The sequence below is a fragment of the Salmo salar genome, chromosome ssa03 (assembly GCF_905237065.1).
Source record: "Salmo salar chromosome ssa03, Ssal_v3.1, whole genome shotgun sequence".
NCBI classification, from domain to species: domain Eukaryota; kingdom Metazoa; phylum Chordata; class Actinopteri; order Salmoniformes; family Salmonidae; genus Salmo; species Salmo salar.
The window spans coordinates 80,637,281-80,654,338 of record NC_059444.1 but is presented as its reverse complement, the minus strand read 5'-3'; positions in this window follow the sequence as shown (position 1 = coordinate 80,654,338).

Genomic DNA, 17,058 nt, shown 5'->3' with positions numbered 1-17,058 from the left:
AGTAAAGAATAGATAGTGAAGGATACAGTATATACATATGAGATGAGTAATGCGAGATATGTAAACATTCTTAAAGTGGCATTATTAAAGTGACTAGTGTTCCATTTATTAAAGTGGTTAATGATATCAAGTCTGTAGGAGGGCAGCCGCCTCTCTGTACTAGTGGTGGCTGTTTAACAATCTGATGGCCGGTCACATTGACAGGTGACAGCAGAGTTAAGTGGGATTGATAGCCGCAATATTTGCAACCAGTGCCAGAGGGAACACACTAATGTGTGTTGCCAAAACTATACAGAGTTACTCATAATATGTGAATGTGGTCAAGAAGGACATTTCTGCCGACTGAACAATAAAACAACATGAAAGAAGGACTTCTCTGTCTTCACTGACATTTTCAACCTCTCCCTGACCCAGTCTGTAATACCTATATGTTTCAAGCAGACCAAGAAAGCAAAGGTAACCTGCCTAAATGTCTACCGACCTGTAGCACTCACGTCGGTAGCCATGAAGTGCTTTGAAAGGCTGGTCATGACTCACATCAACACCATTGTCCCGGAAACCCTAGACTCACTCCAATCCGAATACTGCCCCAACAGATCCACAGATGACGCAATCTCAATCGCACACCACACTTCTCTTGCCCATCTGGACAAAAGGAACACCTATGTGAGAATGTTGTTCATTGACTACAGCTCAGCGTTCAACACCATAGAGTCCACAAAGCTCATCACTAAGCTAAAGACCCTAGGACTAAACACCTCCCTCTGCAACTGGATCCTGGACTTCCTGACTGGCCGCCCCCAGGTGGTAAGGGCAGGCAACAACACATCTGCCACACTGATCCTCAACAATGGGGCCCCTCAGGGGTGCATGCTTAGTCCCCACGACTGTTCACCCACGACTGCGTAGCCAAGCATGACTCCAACACCATTATTAAGTTTATCTGCAGACTGAACAATAAAATAACACGAAAGAAGGACATTTATGCAGACTGAACAATAAAACAACACGAAAGAAGGACATTTTTGCAGACTGAACAATAAAACAACACAAAGGAAGCACATTTCTGCAAACTGAACAATAAAACAACACGAAAGAAGGACATTTCTGCAGACTGAATAATAAAACAAAATGAAAGAAGGACATTACTGCAGACTTTAGACTTTTTTGGGCTAGGAAACACAAAGGTCATGAACCCTAGTCTGTCAGCAAGGAGCTCTCCATCGGGCTGTTTTTTTCTTCCTAACAATCTTTATCTCCTGGGCTACAATCACCTATCCGGACCCGTTTTACTGCCGATGCGGAGCCCCACCGGGCCTTCACGACTGGAGTTCCGACATTTTCTGCCCGAGGGAGTTATTCAACTGGCCCCTCCATCGCAACGTAACCTGAACGCCCATCTGCTAACTGCGGCCCGCTAATCGTTAGCTGTCTTGAGCATATCGGCTGCTATCTGAACAGGTCTATCGAACAATCTTCTTGGGCCACTATAACTATAAATATTTTGACAATTGGATTGGTCCCCTTTAACACACAGAACCTGCTAATCTACCGACGGAAACACACGGGGTGGCAAAAACAGACCTCTATCTTCTGCTAGCTTGCTACCCATGGCTCGGCTAGCTGTCTGAATCGCCGTGACCCCAACCAACCTCACTACTCACTGGACCCTTATGATCACTCGGCTAAGCATGCCTCTCCTTAATGTCAATATGCCTTGTCCATTGCTGTTCTGGTTAGTGTTTATTGGCTTAATTCACTGTAGAGCCTCTAGCCCTGCTCATTATACCTTATCCAACCCTTCAGTTCCACCACCCACACATGCGATGACATCACTTGGTTTGAATGAGACAATAGAGACAATATCTCTTTCATCATCACTCAATGCCTAGGTTTACCTCCTCTGTATTCACATCCTACCATACCTTTGTCTGTACATTATACCTTGAAGCTATTTTATCGCCCTCAGAAACCTGCGCCTTTTACTCTCTGTTCCGGACGTCCTAGACGTCCAATTCTCATGGCTTTTAGCCGTACCCTTATCCTACTCCTCCTCTGTTCCTCTGGTGATGTAGAGGTGAATCCAGGCCCTGCAGTGCCTAGCTCCACTCCTATTCCCCAGGCGCTCTCTTTTGATGACTTCTGTAATCGTAAAAGCCTTGGTTTCATGCATGTTAACATTAGAAGCCTCCTCCCTAAGTTTGTTTTATTCACTGCTTTAGCACACTCTGCCAACCCGGATGGCTTAGCCGTGTCTGAATCCTGGCTTAGGAAGACCACCAATAACTCTGAAATCTCCATCCCTAACTACAACATTTTCAGACAAGATAGAACGGCCAAAGGGGGCGGTGTTGCAATCTACTGCAGAGATAGCCTGCAGAGTTCTGTCCTACTATCTAGGTCTGCACCCAAACAATTTGAACTTCTACTTTTAAAAATCCACCTCTCTAAAAACAAATCTCTCACCGTTGCCGCCTGCTATAGACCACCCTCTGCCCCCAGCTGTGCTCTGGATACCATATGTGAACTGATTGCCCCCCATCTATCTTCAGAGCTCGTGCTGCTAGGTGACCTAAACTGTGACATACTTAACACCCCGGCCATCCTACAATCTAAGCTTGATGCCCTCAATCTCACACAAATGATCAATGAACCTACAAGGTACAACCCCAATGCCGTAAACACGGGCACCCTCATAGATATCATCCTAACCAACTTGCCATTTAAATACACCTTTGCTGTTTTCAATCAAGATCTCAGCGATCACTGCCTCATTGCCTGCATCCGTAATGGGTCAGCGGTCAAACAACCTCCACTCATCACTATCAAACGCTCCCTGAAACACTTCAGCGAGCAGGTCTTTCTAATCAACCTGGCCCGGGTATCCTGGAAGGATATCGACCTCATCCCATCAGTAGAGGATGCCTGGTTATTTTTTTTTAAATGCCTTCCTCACCATCATGCCCCATTCAAGAAATTTAGAACCAGGAACAGATATAGCCCTTGGTTCTCTCCAGACCTGACTGCCCTTAACCAACACGAAAACATCCTGTAGCGTTCTGCATTAGAATCGAACAGCCCCCATGAAATGCTACTTTTTAGGGAAGTTAGAAACCAATATACACAGGCAGTTAGAAAAGCCAAGGGTAGCTTTTTCAAGCAGAAATTTGCTTCCTGCAACACAAACTCAAAAGAGTTCTGGGACATTGTAAAGTCCATGGAGAATAAGAGCACCTCCTCCCAGCTGCCCACTGCACTGAGGATAGGAAACTCTGTCACCACCGATAAATCCACTATAATTGAGAATTTCAATAAGCATTTTACTATGGCTGGCCATGCTTTCCACCTGGCCACCCCTAACCTGGTCTTCAGCACTGCACCCCCCACAGCAACTCGCCCAAGCCTTCCCCATTTCTCCTTCTCCAAAATCCAGTCAGCTGATGTTCTGAAAGAGCTGCAAAATCTGGACCCCCACAAATCAGCCAGGTTAGACAATCTGGACCCTTTCTTTCTAAAATTATCTGCCGAAATTGTTGCAACCCCTATTACTAGCCTGTTCAACCTCTCTTTCATGTCGTCTGAGATTCCCAAAGATTGGAAAGCAGCTGCGGTCATCCCCCTCTTCAAAGGGGGGGACACTCTTGACCCAAACTGCTACAGACCTATATCTATCCTACCCTGCCATTCTAAGGTCTTTGAAAGCCAAGTGTAACGCCCTGGCCATAGAGAGGGGTTTTTGTTCTTTATTTTGGTTAGGCCAGGGTGTTACATTGGGTGGGCGTTCTATGTTCATTTTTCTATGTTTTTGTATTTCTTTGTTTTGGGCCGTGTGTGGTTCCCAATCAGGCACAGCTGTAGTTTGTTGTTGCTGATTGGGAGTCACACATAAGTAGCCTGTTTTCCTTTGGGTTTTTGTGGGTGATTGTATTCTTTTAGTGTGTTTTCCTGACAGGACTGTTTCTGGTCGTTTTTGTTTCGTTTTTGTAAAGTGTTCTCTTTTTGAATTAAAATTCTAATGATGAACACATCCTCCGCTGCACCTTGGTCTAATTCTGACGACGGCCGTTACACCAAGTTAACAAACAGTTCACCAACCATTTTCAATCCCACCGTACTTTCTCCGCTATGCAATCTGGTTTCAGAGCTGGTCATGGGTGCACCTCAGCCACGCTCCAAGTCCTAAACGATAACTTAACCGCCATCGATAAGAAACAGTACTGTGCAGCCGAATTCATTGACCTGGCCAAGGCTTTTGACTCTGTCAATCACCACATCCTCATCGGCAGACTCAACAGCCTTGGTTTCTCAAATGACTGCCTCGTCTGGTTCACCAACTACTTCTCCGACAGAGTTCAGTGTGTCAAATCTTAGGGCCTGTTGTCCGGGCCTCTGGCAGTCTCTATGGGGGTGCCACAGGGTTCAATTCTTGGGCTGACTCTCTTCTCTGTATATATCAATGATGTCGCTCTTGCTGCTGGTGAGTCTCTGATCCACCTCTACGCAGACGACACCATTCTGTATACTTCTGGCCCTTCTTTGGACACTGTGTTAACAACCCTCCAGACAAGCTTCAATGCCATACAACTCTCCTTCCATGGCCTCCAACTGCTCTTAAATACAAGTAAAACTAAATGCATGCTATTCAACCGATCGCTGCCTGCATCTGCCCGCCCGTCCAGCATCACTACTCTGGACGGTTCTGACTTAGAATATGTGGAAAACTACAAATACCTAGGTGTCTGGTTAGACTGTAAACTCTCCTTCCAGACTCACATAAAACATCTCCAATCCAAAGTTAAATCTAGAATTGGCTTCCTATTTCGCAACAAAGCATCCTTCACTCATGCTGCCAAACATACCCTCGTAAAACTGACCATCTTACCAATCCTCGACTTCGGCGATGTCATTTACAAAATAGCCTCCAACACCCTATTCAACAAATTGGATGCAGTCTATCACAGTGTCATCCGTTTTGTCACCAAAGCCCCATATACTACTGATAAGAGAATTATCTAATAAAGGTAAATGAATCAATAAACCATGATGAATTATTAGTCATACAGCATGGTTAATGAATAATCAATGTAATGATCAATGTAGTGATCGATTGGTCTGATTAGTTCCAGAAAGTCCAGGAACCACTGGAGAGGGAAAGAAATGTGTGTATGCAATTAGTGTAGAGAGCAGGGGACAGATGGTAAAGGGAGTAAAACTTCAAAGGGTTCCTAACCTTGAGGGAAAGGAACAGGCTGAGCTTGGTAGTGATAACAGTGTGAAGTCAATGTGGGATGCAGGTCACCAACAGTTTGTGTGTAAATGCATGTGCGTAAGTAAGCAAGAACTATAAAATGACTGTTTTGTTATCCTGACCTCAGAACGTTCTCTGAATAAAGCTACAGAAACCTTTTGCAGAAAGCTGTCCTTGCCTAATTATTTAACCCATTGTCTTACAAACCTTGGGCATTAGTCAAGGCGAATTGATTATTGATTATTATCATCAAGATATAAAATTCCTTTAACAACTACCCACCACTGCAACCTGTACGCTCTCGTTGGCTGGCCCTCGCTTCATACTCGTCGCCAAACCCACTGGCTCCAGGTCATCTACAAGACCCTGCTAGGTAAAGTCCCGCCTCATCTCTGCTCGCCGGTCACCATAGCTGCACCCACCCGTAGCACGCGTTCCAGCATGTATATCTCACTTGTCACCCCCAAAGCCAATTCCTCCTTTGGCTGCCTCTCCTTCCAGTTCCCTGCTGCCAATGACTGGAACGAACTACAAAAATCTCTGAATCTGGAAACACTTATCTCCCTCACTAGCTTTAAGCACCAGCTGTCAGAGCAGCTCACAGATCACTGCACCTGTACATAGCCCATCTATAAATAGCCCAAACAACTACCTCTTCCCCTACTGTATTTATTTATTTATTCATTTATTTTGCTCCTTTGCACCCCAGTATTTCTACTTTGCACACTCATCTACTGTCAAATCTACCATTCCAGTGTTTTGATTGCTATATTGTATTTACTTCGCCACCATGGCCTATTTATTGCCTTTACCTCCCTTATCTCACCTCATTTGCTCACATTGTATATAGACTTATTTTTCTACTGTATTATTGACTGTATGTTTGTTTTACTCCATGTGTAACTCTGTGTTGTTATATGTGTCGAACTGCTTTGCTTTATCTTGGCCAGGTCGCAGTTGTAAATGAGAACTTGTTCTCAACTTGCCTACCTGGTTAAATAAAGGTGAAATATATAAATAAATAAATAAATAAATAAATACAAAATGTGTCTATGACCCCACACTGGGGCTGCGTTCCAAACGGCACACTATTCCCTACATAGTGCTCTACCATATGGGCCCTGGTCAACAGTCGTCCCCTATATAGGGAATAGGGCGCCATTTTGAACAGACACATAGTCACACGGCTCAACGGCGGAGATGGTTAGGTCAGGTGCACTACCAGGAAGACAAACAAGGACTTGGGAAATTCACAAATATAACAGTACTGTATATGTCCCTTCCTATAGAGGAGACAATGCTATCCCCCGATGGGTCAGCGTGGGGGAATTTGTCCCCACATTTATCAGTCTGGCTCCCTACTGGCTCCCTTCTCTTTTGTCTCTTCTCAGGGACGAACCATAAATCGTCCTGTGCATTGCTAATGCATCGTCAACATTTTTTCCTAGAAAAAAACATTTTTTTTGCTTGAGGCAACCATTATTAGCCCAATAATGATCGTTCTGCACAAAAAAAAACGAATTTAGACAGACACACTGAGCTAAATATGGACAAGCCCATCTGGCTTTTGTCTGAACTGCCCTATGGTCCGTTTCTGCTGTACACCAAATACACAGGCGGCTGGTGGCAACTTAATTGGGGGAGGATGGGCTCATAGTAATGGCTGGAAAATATTAAATGGAGTGGTATTGAACACATCAAACACATTGTTTCCATTTGATTGATACCATTCCATTTACTCCATTCTAGCCATTATTATGAGCTGTCCTCCTGTCAACAGCCTCCTGTGACCAAATACCTTCCTCAGTCATACAGCTGTAAAGCTCTCCACTGGACCTATTTGGCACTTCGGGTAATTAGAATCATTGGGGTATTGAGACTTTCTTATCATCATGAGTACAGAGCCTGGTGTCTGTGGAAGGAGAGAGAAAGGCAGTACAAGCAGTATAATTTATCAGTGGAAAAGTCCAACCTCTCAATAAACTCACAATGGTCTTGTATTTCACGTAAGATAAAACACATGAGAGATGTTGATCCAAAGAGTCTGTTCTCGGATCAGCTCTCCTTGCCTTTAATCAGTAAAACAAACAACAGCAAAACAGGTGTGGAATATATGTGTTTTTCTCACAATAAAGACACCTCAAAGAATACGTCAGCTAACAATAATCATGTTTTCATGTATTTTATTGGAGTTTTTCCTTTTTTTAGTGCAAGACAGAACAAAACATGCCACCTGGTGGCAGACAAGCCACACAACATCCATAATAGACTAATAATAGTTTTACGGTTTGTTGGGGTCCTTGACCACACCACATCATAGGGTGCATCATTTCGGACCTATACAGGCTGTTGGTGATGAACCCAGAAAAAGAAAATATAAAAATAATAATTCACCCGCTCACACCTAAGTGGCCCTGTTTGAATATCTGATTTTGTGATGGCATTATGCATAATATGTAACGGTTGTCTTCTGTAGAAATGGACCAAGGCGCAGCAGGTACGTGAATACTCATCTTTAATTAAAATAAAGGAGTAAAGCATCCACTTAACAATTCAAACAAAGTAACAACAGCTACAGTTCTGCAGGCTAGAAACGCAGTGCAAAAAACAACCACCCACAACCCCAAAGAAAAACACACACACCTATATAGGACTTCCAATCAAAGGCAACTATACACACCTGCCTTCAATTGGAAGTCCCAATTATCCACCCAACATTTAACCAACACAAACATGCCACGTCCTGACCCCAAAACTAAAACACTAGCTCCATCTGCTGGTCAGGACGTGACATAATATGAATACATACAATACATTTCCTTGCCAACAAAAGTCGTTTTTACATTGTTTACAGTTGTTCTCCTAAATCCAATGACATGGGGATTTTTAAAATGTTTATTTCATGTTGAATTTGCCTTAGTTGACAACTCAACCAAATGTAAATCAAAACTAGACGTTGACTGATGTCTGTGCCCTGTAAGGTATTTCAATAGTCCAAAGAGGCTTCTTCTCCTCATCTCTTCTCCTTTATCTGCTGCGCTGGTCTAAAAAGACAAGATTGGTAAAATCATTATGGAGGACTGATTTCAGCAGAATGAATTATCATACTTTGGTGGGTGCTTATTTGTCCTGTTTCACACATGTACAAGTGTGTATTATATGTATGTGTGAATAGGAAATGTGTTTTCTGCATATCCCAACTCCTCCTGAGACACGCTCGGAGAGTGGGGTCATAGCCAGGGTCAGCCATTATCAACAGCGACCCTGGAGCAATTAGGTTTAAGTGCCTTGCTCAAGGGAACATTGACAGATTTTTCACCTTGTCAGCTCGGGGATTCAAATCAGCGATGTTTTGGTTACTGGCATAACGCTCTAACCGCTAGGCTTCCTGCTGCCCGGAAAGGAGTCAAAGAAACCACAGTTCAAAATGAGCTACAGTGCATTCGGAACGTATTCAGACCCCTTGACTATTCCACATTTTGTTACATTAGGGCCTTATTCTAAAATGGATGACATTGTTTTCCCCCCTCAACAATCTACACACAATACCCCATAATGACAAAGCAAAAACAGGTTTTTAGAAATTTTTGCAAATGTATTACAAATAAAAACAGAAATGTTACATTTACATAACCATTCAGACCCTTTACTCAGAACTTTGAAGCATCTTTGGCAGCAATTACAGCCTTGAGTCTTCTTGGGTATGACGCTACAAGCTTGGCACACCTGAATTTGGGAAGTTTTTCCCATTCTTCTCTGCAGATCCTCTAAAGCTCTGACAGGTTGGATGGGGAGCGTCGCTGCACAGCTATTTTCAGGTCTCTCTAGAGATGTTAGATCAGGTTCAAGTCTGGGCTCTGGCTGGGCCACTCAAGGACATTTAGAGACTTGTCCCGAAGCTACCCCTACGTTGCCTTGGCTGTGTGCTTATGGTCGTTGTCCTGTTGGAAGGTGAACCTTCGCCCCAGTCTGAGGTCCTGAGCGCTCTGGAGCAGGTTTTCATCAAGGAAAACCTGTTCAACTTTGCCTCGATCCTGATGAGTCTCCCAGTCCCTGTCGCTGAAAAACATCACAACAGCATGATGGTGCCACCACCGTGCTTCACTGTAGGGATGGTGCCAGGTTTCATCCAGATGTGACACTTGGCATTCAGGCCAAAGAGTTTAATCTTGGTTTCATCAGACCAGAGAATCTTGTTTCTCATGATCTGTGAGTCTTTAGGTACCTTTAGGCAAACTCCAAGCGGGCTGTCATGTGCCTTTTGCTGAGGAGTGGCTTCCGTCTGGTCACTCTTCCAAAAAGGCCTGATTGGTGGAGTGCTGCAGAGATGGTTGTCCTTCTAGAAGGTTTTCCCATCCCCATAGAGGAAATCTGGAGCTCTGTCAGAGTGATCACTGGGTTCTTGGTCACCTCCCTGACCAAGGACCTTCTCCCCCGATTTTTCAGTTTGGCCAGGTGGCCAGCGCTAGGAAGAGTCTTGGTTGTTCCAAACTTCTTCCATTTAAGAATGATGGAGGCCACTGTGTTCTTAGGGACCTTCAACGCTGCAGTCATTTTTTGGTACCTTTCCCCAGATCTGTGCCTCGACACAATCCTGTCTCAGAGCTCTACGGACAATTCCTTTGACCACATGGCTTGGTTTTTGCTCTGACATGCACCGTCAACTGTGGGACCTTATCATAGACAGGTGTGTGCCTTTCCAAATCATCTCCAATCAATTGAATTTACTACAGGTGGACTCCAATCAAGTTGTAGAAACATCTACAGGATGATCAATGGAAACAGTATGCACCTTAGCTCAATTTCGAGTCTCATAGCAAAGGGTCTGAATACTTATGGAAATAATGTACACTGCTCAAAAAATAAAGGAACACTAAAATAACACATCCTAGATCTGAATGAATGAAATAATCTTAGTAAATACTTTTTTCTTTACATAGTTGAATGTGCTGACAACAAAATCACACACAAATAATCAACAGAAATCCAATTTATCAACCCATGGAGGTCTGGATTTGGTGTCACACTCAAAATTAAAGTGGAAAACCACACTACAGGCTGATCCAACTTTGATGTAATGTCCTGTTGATGTAAGTCAAAATGACGCTCAGTAGTGTGTGTGGCCTCCACGTGCCTGTATGACCTCCCTACAACGCCTGGGCATGCTCCTGATGAGGTGGCGGATGGTCTCCTGAGGGATCTCCTCCCAGACCTGAACGAAAGCATCCGCCAACTCCTGGACAGTCTGTGGTGCAACATGGTATTGGTGGATGGAGCGAGACATGATGTCCCAGATGTGCTCAATTGGATTCAGGTCTGGGGAATGGGCGGTCCATAGCATCAATGCCTTCCTCTTGCAGGAACTGCTGACACTCTCCAGCCACATGAGGTCTAGCATTGTCTTGCATTAGGAGGAACCCAGGGCAAACCGCACCAGCATATGGTCTCACAAGGGGTCTGAGGATCTCATCTCGGTACCTAATGGCAGTCAGGCTACCTCTGGCGAGCACATGGAGGGCTGTGTGGCCCCCCAAAGAAATGCCACCCCACACCATGACTGACCCACCGCCAAACCGGTCATGCTGGAGGATGTTGCAGGCAGCAGAATGTTCTCCGCGGCGTCTCCAGACTCTGTCACGTCTGTCACATGTGCTCAGTGTGAACCTGCTTTCATCTGTGAAGAGCACAGGGCGCCAGTGGCGAATTTGCCAATCTTGGTGTTCTCTGGCAAATGCCAAACGTCCTGCACGGTGTTGGGCTGTAAGCACAACCCCCACCTGTGGACGTCGGGCCCTCATACCACCCTCATGGAGTCTGTTTCTGACCGTTTGAGCAGACACATGCACATTTGTGGCCTGCTGGAGGTCATTTTGCAGGGCTCTGGCAGTGCTCCTCCTGCTCCTCCTTGCACAAAGGCGGAGGTAGCGGTCCTGCTGCTGGGTTGTTGCCCTACTATGGCCTCCTCCACGTCTCCTGATGTACTGGCCTGTCTCCTGGTAGCGCCTCCATGCTCTGGACACTACGCTGACAGACACAGCAAACCTTCTTGCCACAGCTCGCATTGATGTGCCATCCTGGATGAGCTGCACTACCTGAGCCACTTGTGTGGGTTGTAGACTCCGTCTCATGCTACCACTAGAGTGAAAGCACCGCCAGCATTCAAAAGTGACCAAAACATCAGCCAGGAAGCATAGGAACTGAGAAGTGGTCTGTGGTCACCACCTGCAGAACCACTCCTTTATTGGGGGTGTCTTGCTAATTGCCTATAATTTCCACCTGTTGTCTATTCCATTTGCACAACAGCATGTGAAATTTATTGTCAATCAGTGTTGCTTCCTAAGTGGACAGTTTGATTTCACAGAAGTGTGGTTGACTTGGTGTTACATTGTGTTGTTTAAGTGTTCCCTTTATTTTTTTGAGCAGTGTATTTCTGTTTTTTATTTTGAATAAATTTGCAAACATTTCTAAAAACCTGTTTATGCTTTGTCATTATGGGGTAATGTGTGTAGATTGATTTATTCCATTTTAGAATGAGGCTGTAACGTAACAAAATGTGGAAAAAGTCAAGGGGTCTCAATAATTTTCGAATGCACTGTATCATACAAATTTTGAGCGTCTCAGATTTACATTGAATATGTTACGTCTAGTCTATGAGACACACTGCAACGTTTGGATTGTGTATGTAGCTGTCATTTTTAGACAGGCTGTTCTAGAAATTTCTTTGACTCAATATGTTGACCATTTAAACAATGCATTCTCACCTCTGTGTCTGGAGTACACACACACACACACACACACACACACACACACACACACACACACACACACACACACACACACACACACACACACACACACACACACACACACACACACACACAGTCAAGAGTCTAGAATGCTAAACCAGTTTAACCACTTTAGTCTCTATGGTAACCGTGGAGCACCTTAGTATAGTATGCTGCCCTGCTGTCTTTCTGTCACAGAAATAAAACTATGGGTGGGTCCATACAGTACATAATACAGTACAGGCCCTGGTCAAAAGTAGTGTAGTATGTAGGGAAAAGGGTGCCATTTAGGACAGAGACATTATTTCTCACTTGCTGCCTAGTATATTAATGCCACTCATCTATTTATAGGCCCCAACTTGATCATACTCAGGTCACGCCTATGCTAGTTGGTTTATTAAGTTAGAAAACCTAGCCTAGCCAGAGAGGAAGACGAGAGGGTCACACAAAAACATCCTGTGTACTAGATAGTTCACGGTACTAGATGGGTGTACCTAATAAACTGTAGATTGTATATTCAACCAGTAACTATGGTGAAATAATGCAGATACATTTTTTACACTTTGGCAATGTTAGTTTTATTAGCTATTGTACAAAATTATATAAAACACAGGGAAAACAGAATTTGGACTGCAATGGGCCTCTAATCTAACAGGCGACATTCTGAAATACACTATGTATACAAAAGTATGTGGACACCCCTTTAAATTAGTTGATTTGGCTATTTTAGCCACACCTGTTGCTGACAAGTGTAAAAAAATCGAGCACACAGCAATGCAATCTCCATAGACAAACATTGGCAGTAGAATGGCCTTACTGAAGAGCTCAGTGACCACCTTTCCAACAAGTCAGTTTGTCAAATTTCTGCCTTGCTAGAGCTGCCCCGGTCAACTGTAAGTGCTGCTAATGTGAAGTGGAAACGTCTAGGAGCAACAACAGCTCAGCCGCGAAGTGGTAGGCCACACAAGCTCACAGAACAGGACCACCGAGTGCTGAAGCGCATAGCGCATAAAAATCGTCTGTCCTCGGGTTGCAACACTTGCTACCGAGTTCCAAACTGCCTCTGGAAGCAACGTCAGCACAATAACTGTTTCTCGGGAGGTTAATGAAATGGGTTTCCATGGCCGAGCAGCCGCACACAAGCCTAAGATCCCCATGAGTGGTGTAAAGTGTGCCGCCATTGGACTCTGGAGCAGTGGAAATGCGTTCTCTAGAGTGATGAATCACGCTTCACCATCTGGCAGTCCGACATATGAATCTGGGTTTGGGCGGATGCCAGGAAACGCTACCTGTCCAAGTAAATGCATAGTGCCATCTGTAAAGTTTAGTGGAGGAGGAATAATGGTCTGGGGCTGTTTTTCATGGTTTGGGCTAGGCCCCTTAGTTCCAGTGAAGGGACATATTAACGCTACAGCATACAATGACATTCTAGATGATTCTGTGCTTCCAACTTTGTGGCAACAGTTTGGGAAAGGCCGTTTCCTGTTTCAGTATGACAATGCCCCTCAAAGCGCGGTTCATACAGAAATGTTTTTTTGAGATTAGTGTGGAAGAACTTGACTGGCCTGCACAGAGCCCTGACCTCAACTCCATCTAACACCTTTGGGATGAATTGGAACGCAGATTGCAGGACTAATCGCCCAACATCAGTGCCCGACCTCACTAATGCCCGTGTGGCTGAATGGAAGCAAGTCCCTGCAGCAATGTTGCAACATCTAGTGGAAAGCCTTCGCAGAAGAGTGGAGGCTGTTGTAGTAGCAAAGGGGAGACCAAATCCATATTAAAGCCCATGATTTTGGAATGAGCTATTCCAAGAGCAGGTATTCACATACTTTTGGTCATGTACACTGTAGTGTATATCATCAACCAGCATGGTCTCAAAGCTGGCTAGTCAGAGCATCCCTTCTCCGATTGGTTATTATACCGTTTGATCTGTGTTTTTTTGTATTTAATTCAGTTCTTCATTTGACTTACGTGAGATGCATTGGGTGCATTGCAACGAAGAGGCAGACTTTAACGCGCATCTACCGGTTACCGCTGGATTTCTCAACAGGTACCAGCGGGAGATTACACTGAGCTCAGAACTAGAATAATCATGGCTGCAAAGAAAAGAACAGGGGAATAAACTACTAGACCAGCTGATCTGACGTTGTTATGGTGTCAAGCCGGCTTAATACTAAACAGCGGAAATGGCATGGGAAATGGTAATTGTCTGTGTTCATTACTCCCAAACAGGAACAATGATATCAAAAAAGGAAGAAGATTAATAGAAGAATCTGATATGACATCTGAAACAAAAGTATTTGACTGGAAATGTAGTCTGTCAATTATGAGGATTTATTTAACACGTGTCACTGGTGTCGTAGGGTGTAGACCAAAACGCAGCGGGAAAATGTATACTCATCTTCTTTTTATTAGTGAAGAAGGAAAAACACATACACCGTATACAAAAACAAACGAACTAGACAGTCTCGTCAGGCATAACGCAAAACAAGAAATAATCTCCCACAAAATCCCATGACAAACAAACTCCTAATTATAGGACCTTCAATCAGAGGCAACAATAACCAACTGCCTCCAATTGAAGGTCCAACCCCAATTAACTAAAAATAGAACTACAATAGACTAGACATAGAAATACACTAACATAGAACATAGACTAACAAACCCCGGACCACATAAACCAAACACCCCTCTACCTAAATACATAGCCCGAACCACATAAAACAAACACCCCCTGCCACGTCCTGACCAAACTACAATAACAAATAACCCCTATTACTGGTCAGGACATGACAACACGTTTAATTGCTGACAATTACTTAGCCAAATTACACCTACATCGAGGCTACTCTTCTGTGAAAATATAGTTAGTGAAGACCAACTTTTTATTAATAATTACGACATTGTAAATTAAAGTGATATGGATTGCAGCAACGTGTTGATACAGTGCCTTCGGAAAGTATTCAGACCCCTTGACTTTTTCCAGATTTTGTTACATTATAGCCTTATTCTAAAATGTTTAATATTTTTTCCACCCTCAATCTACACACAATTTCCCGTAATGACAAAGCAAAAACAAGTTTGTAGACATTTTTGCTAATTTATTAAAAGTAAAAAACTGAAACATGACATTTACATGAGTATTCAGACCCTTTACTCAGTACTTTGCCAAAGAGTTTAATCTTGGTTTCATCAGTCCAGAGAGTCTTGTTTCTCATGGTCTTGAGTTTTTAGGTGCCTTTTGGCAAACTCCAAGCGGGCTATCATATGTCTTTTACTGAGGAGTGGCTTCCGTCTGGTCACTCTACCGTAAAGGTCTGATTGGTGGAGTGCTGCTTGCTCATTTTGGGCACCAAAGCTCTAGGAAGAGTCTTGGTGGTTCCTAACTTCTCCCGTTTAAGAATGATGGAGGCCACTGTGTTCTTGGGGACCTTCAATGCTGCAGAATGTTTTTGGTACCCTTCCCCAGATCTGTGCCTCGACACAATCCTGTCTCAGAGCTCTATGGACAGTTCCTTCAACCTCATGGTTTGGTTTTGCTCTGACAGGTGTGTTCCTTTCCAAATCATGTCCAATCAATTGAATTTACCGCAGGTGGACTATTGGCAAGTTGTAGAATCGTCTCAAGGATGATCAATGGAAACAGTATGCACCTGAGCTCAATTTCAAGTCTCATAGCAAAGGGTCTGAAAACATATAGATATAAGGTATATATATTTTTTAAATGATTATTATTTTTTATAAACTTGTTTTCGCTTTGTCATTATGGGGTATTGTGCGTAGATTGCTGAGCTTTAAAAAAAAAATCATTTTTAGAATAACATAAAAAATTGTGGGGAAGGGGTCTGAATATTTCCCCAATGCATTGTGTACAATTTAAATATAATTATAAATCAAAGCACTTTGCATATGTGTATTTGGTTAAGATAACGACTTCCAAATAATACGAAATTACTCTCTCTTTCCACATTTCTTTCCAATTCAAACATTATTAAAGAAACGATGTACAATATGCCACATTAGGCCAACTGGCCTAATTTCTGTAGCCCTGTAAGAAAATATAAAGGATAACTTTTAGCGTTTTCAAATTGTTGTACAAATAAATAATCCCCTCTATTTTTGTATTTATTTTTATTTTACCTTTATTTAAAGAGGTAGGCAAGTTGAGAACAAGTTCTCATTTACAATTGCGACCTTGCCAAGATAAAGCAAAGCAGTTCGACACCTACAACAACACAGAGTTACACATGGAGTAAAACAAACATACAGTCAATAATACAGTAGAAATATAAGTCTATATACAATGTGAGCAAATGAGGTGAGATAAGGGAGGTAAAGGCAAAAAAGGCCATGGTGGCAAAGTAAATACAATTGTCACGGCTGTCTTCGTCCTCTGATGATATAACGAAATCATCGTCGGAAAATGTGGACCAATACGCAGCAGGTACGTGTATGCTCATCTTGAGAATTTATTTACTTCAAAAAATGAACGTACAAAAATCACAAAACAAAAGAACGAACGAACAACTACAAACAGTCTGGCTAGCATAGGCTCAACACAGAACAATCACCCACAAATCACAAACACACCCTAATATATGGGACTCTCAATCAAAGGCAGATAGACAACACCTGCCTTCAACTGAGAGTCCCAACCCCAATTAACCAAACATAGACATACACTCACTAGACTCCACATAGAACTTCCTAGACATAAACCAAAACCCGGAAATACTAAACCAAACACCCTTTTAACAAACACACCACCCCGAACCACATAAAACAAATACCCTCTGCCACGCCCTGACCAAACTACAAAACAATTAACTTTATATACTGGCCAGGACGTGACAACAATATAGCAAATAAAACACTGAAATGGTAGATTTATAGTGGAAGAAAGTGCAAAGTAGAAATAGAAATAATGGGGTGCAAAGGAGCAAAATAAATAAATACACAGTAGGGGACGTGGTAGTTGTTTGGGCTAAATTATAGATAGGCTATGTACAGGTGCAGTGATCT